The sequence below is a fragment of the Echinops telfairi genome, unplaced genomic scaffold, assembly GCF_000313985.2.
Source record: "Echinops telfairi isolate 266 unplaced genomic scaffold, ASM31398v2 ScPeMD7_70;HRSCAF=299, whole genome shotgun sequence".
In the NCBI taxonomy this organism is placed as follows: domain Eukaryota; kingdom Metazoa; phylum Chordata; class Mammalia; order Afrosoricida; family Tenrecidae; genus Echinops; species Echinops telfairi.
In genome coordinates, this window is record NW_022103968.1 from 17,224,142 (window position 1) to 17,228,984 (window position 4,843).

A 4,843-nucleotide genomic window follows, 5' to 3' on the forward strand; every position below is an offset into this window, starting at 1 on the left:
AACCTCAGCTTGTATGTGTAGCCAGGTGAAAATGTGGGACTGTCAGAGACAGTCCTCGTGGAAATCAGCGTAAGAAGCAGAAACTTCTCGACCAGAAGAGACTTTTCAGCAGCACAGGATACACAGCAGATACTAGAAGGATACAGGAAGCTGGTGAAACAGCCCCGCTCTCCATGAGGGAGTTGTTGGCTTTTCCCGCTCCCCAGACAGAACAACACAAACCACCCCTCCACCCCCCAATTTTCAGAAATAAGACTAGAATGTTCTCTTCAGTGACCCAAAGCTATTGTCTAATCCTATGCTTGTTGGGAAAAGTACGTACATGATTACCTAAGTAGTCGTTTTTGAATCTGAAGGAATTTGCTTTGCTGTTGACTTAAGATGCAGGGTCCTATGACTGCTAATATTTGTTTCAAGAAGGTTCTGGTGGAGAGACACCCTCACAACTATTTCCAAGACCCTTGGTGTTTTGAACCAACCCAGTAGATTCATGGGTTAAAGACCCAGCTACCTGATCTACTAAAGCAGCGGTTCTCAAGCTGGGGGTCGCGACCCCTTTGGGGGTCAAATGACCCTTTCACAGGGGTTGTCCGATTCATAACAGAAGCAAAATGATAGTTATGAAGTAGCAACGAAAATAATTTTGTGGTTGGGGGGTCACCACGAGGTGTGGTCACCACAGGGGTCGCAGCATGAGGAAGGTTGAGAACCACTGTCCTAAAAAACACAGCCTTGTGGGGCAGTTCTTTATCACATGGGATCTCGGTGAGTTGGAATCAAATCAACGGCACTGAAAACACTGGCAGCTTGAACACCAGGGCCCCAAACCTGTTGATCTGCTTCCATGGTTACCTGCAGGTATTGAGTGGATTACAAAATCCCCGTAAGGTTTCCAAGGTTGTGATCTTTACAGAAGCAGATTGCAACCTCTGGCTTCCATAGAGTGGCTGTGGGGGAAACCAGCCCCTCACACTAGCACCGGTCTGGTAGGCACAATTGTACAGCTACAATATAAGATATATAAAGATTATAGTAAAGTCATAAAGAATAAGAGAGATAAGAGAGAGTAGAATAAAGGAGCAGACACATTTCATGGTAGCATGCTCACCTCAGCCCTTCTTGGTGGTCCACGTGGGGATGTGGGAGGAGGAGAGGACAGGAGGGAGAGGGTGAGGGATCAGGGAAGGAGATCTGGAGGAGAGGGGAGAGGGCCAGAGAGGAGGGAGTCTTTAGTGTTTTGGGGTTTTTATAGGTAGCCATTAGCCATGCATATTCAGGATGCATATACGTCACAAGGTGAGTGGTAATCACAGTAAAATCCCCGAGCTCACAGGTTAGGAAACCCAATACCTGCATTGGGGGAAGACACGAGGGGGGATGGGTGCTGCAGTGGGAGGAGATAATCAGGGAATGTCTGCCTCTACCGGAAGACAGGATCAACCACGTGCTCACTTTAAGGCAGTGTAGCTGTTAGGGGAGAATCTGTGGGAGTGACGTGTGTTTCCCACAAGTGGCTAGTGGGTTAAACTAGCCGCCTTTTCATTTACCAGTCAAGCCCTTGACATCTCAGGGGGGCCTTCCGGGCTCCTTTTGTAAAGAGTACAGCCTCAGTATCCCTATGGGGCAGGTGCACGGCCTAGCTCTAAAAGGAGCCTGGTGGCATAGGGGGCTCCTAACCACAAGGCCAGCAGTTGGAGACCCCCAGCCCCTGTGAAGGAGAAAGAGGAGGCCTTATACTCCTGTAAAGAGTTACAGTCTTGGAAACCCACAGGGGCATTTCTACCCTGTCCTATACAGTCGCTGTGAGTCAGGATTACCCCGAGGGCAGTGAGGTCTCCATGAATTCTCAAGAATCATCCGATGAAGCAGTGTGTGCTGCCATCAGCCCCATGAAACTCATACCTTCCTGGTATCAAAATCCCCTCGATGGGAAAGGACGAGAGAGGCAGAAGGGAGGCCAGCATACCGTCTCCAGTGGCACAGGCCTGCACAGGTCCTGAACTCATTGAACCATGTCCCTCAAAGGTTCAAATATACCTGGGGCTCCAGAAGGTGATTCCGAAATAGGATCTTTGCAGGTGCCATTAGGAGTGATGAATCCAGTCATGCTGGATTCAAGTGAGCCCAAAATCACATGGCTGGGGTCCTTCTACCAAGACCATGTGGAGACAGAGACACATGCAGGGGGCAGGGGAGAAGGCCAGGGGGCCATGGAGGCAGATGTGGGTGTGATGAGGCCACAAGCAGAGGAATGGTCCCAAGGACTGCCGGCTAGGGAGAACCCAGAAAGGGATCTTCCCAGGAAAAAAGCGTGGCTCTGCAGATAACTTACATTCCATACATTCCATACTGCTGGCCTCCTGAGCAGCGAGATAATAACTCTCTGTGGTTTTAAGTCACCTAGCTGGTGGTACTTTGCAATGGCTTCCAGAGGAAGCACGCACACCCCCTACCCTGACTTTAGGTGCCCTGGTGGTGCAAGGGTTAAGTGCTTGAGTGCTCACTGAAAGGCTAACAGTGTGAACCTACGCAGCAGCTCCTCAGCAGAAAGATCCAGATTCGTTCCTAAGAAAGTTACAGCCTAGTGGGGCACAGTTATTGAAGAGACCATGGCTTGGGCCGGGTGCACCTTCGTCCTCAAAATGACACCTTGCTCCTCAATACTTTCAGGAGATCTTGTGCAGCAGATTTGCCCAATGCAATGCACCCTTTGATTTCTTTCTTCAAAATAGTTTTCCTGAGGAAAAAAAAAGTTTTGTTGAGATGTAATGAAGCTATCACACAACTCAATCATATGAATGTGATTGTGCAATCAGCACCACAAATCCATGTTGGAGAAGGGTATGGATGACAGAAAAATCCCCAAATCCATTCACAGAGTTCCCATGGAGATTAAGTCTCCATTGAGTTCTGGTCTCTTGTGAGAATGTGCTCAAAGTATATGAGACAAAGTCTCACCGTGTTATTTGTAAGGGACATTCTGGCCGCGTTAGGGAGCCGGATAGGGAGTTGTCCCTCTCTATGCCAAGGCGCCCCCTACAGGAGGTTGCTGCACAGAATCAGGTGAGCCCAGCCACAAAGGCTAGAGGTCATGCACAAAGTCAGGCCCTTGAGACAGGAAGCCAGGATACCTGGGAGGGCCGCAATCTAGGACAGGTGGGCTTAATTCAGCCAATGGGGTCAACCAGTACTGTCGACCACACCTCCCAGCGGAGTGCCTTGAAAGGCTGAAACTTCGAGATTCCCACTCTTTTTCAGCTGCTCCTCAGCAGTGTTGCCGTGTCTCTGGCCTCAGGTCTCCAGGTGTGGGTGTGAAGTGCTCTGACGGTGCCTGTGTAAAACCTGAAACTTCTTTTGTCCTTTATAGCAAACTCACTTGGATCATAAACCAGGCTTCAATTCAAATTCTTTCTCTTGGGAAGCCAAGGACCGAGGTATTTCTAACTCAAGGAATCTAAAAGTTGTATTTCCTCTATGGCATTTGTTTGTGCTTCTGGTCGTTCATAGTACTCTCACAAGTCCATTAATACCACTATTCCAACCCATCCATTCCATACCCCTCTTCCTTACTCATTATCCAGCTTTTGATGCACCCTAGGCTATTGAAAATACCATGGCACAGCAGCCGGGGTGGGGGGTGGGGGGTGGGGCTGGGTAGGCACACCTTAGTCCTCAAAGTGACGTCTCTGCTCTCTAACACTTTAAACAGGTGTGCAGCAGATTTGCCCAGTGCGAAACCTTGTTTGACTTCTTGACTGCTGCTTCCACCAGTGTTGATTGTGGATCTGAGTAAAACGAAATCCTTTAACAGCTTTAATGGTTTCTCAATTTATCATCCCGTTGTCCATCGGTCCAGTTGTGAGAAGTTTCATTTTCTTCATATTGAGCTGTAATTTGTGCTGAAGACTGTAGTCTTTGGTCTTCACCAGTAAGAGCTTTATCAGTGCATTTTCTTGGATTTCAACAAGCAAGAATGGGTCTTTTGCATATCGGAGGTCATCATTGAGCCATCATCCAAACCTGATGTTGCATTGTTTCTCATAAATTCCACTTTCTGGGATCATTTTCTCCTTACTCAGATTGAATCAATGTGCTGAAAGGCTGATGCACACTTTTCGGATGTTAAATGGTTCAGCATCCCCTTGTTCTGTTCAAGCCACTGCCTCTTGGTCCATGTACAGCAGTGGTTCTCAACTTTCCTGATGCTTTGACCCTTTAACACAGTTCCTCAATCTGACCCCACCACACTGAGGCAAAACACTCAGGGCCCACAACAGAACAGCAAGCGGAGCAGAGCAAGGAAGTCCCAAGGGAATACCAAAAATAGACTTTGGGGCCAGAGCGTGGCACCCCATCACACTCAACTAGAAAACACTCCTTAAGGTCAACAAACAGACCTTGAACTATTTACAGGCTTTGCTCTTTTTGTCATTGGTTTTGTTGTTGTTTTCTTTTCTTTTCTTTTGTTGCTTGATTTTGCTCTGTCTTGTTTTTGTGTATATTATTATCTCTGAAGGTCTATCTAGAAAAGATAGGTGGGAAAAATGATAGGTGGGAAAAACAATCTGGAGGAGAAAACAATGGGACCAACAGTTCCAGGGGGACATGGGAGAGGGGAAGGTGGGGGAAAAGGAAGTGGTGTTAACAAACCCAGGGACAAGGGAATAACAAGTGATCCAAAATCAGTGGCGAGGAGGGTGGAGGAGGCCTGGTAGGGCTTGATCAAGAGTAATGTAACTGAGAGGAATTATTGAAACCCAAATGAAGTCTGAGTATGATTGTGGGACAAGAGGAAAGTAAAAAGAAAGAGAGGAAAGAACTAGAAGGCAAAGGGCATTCATAG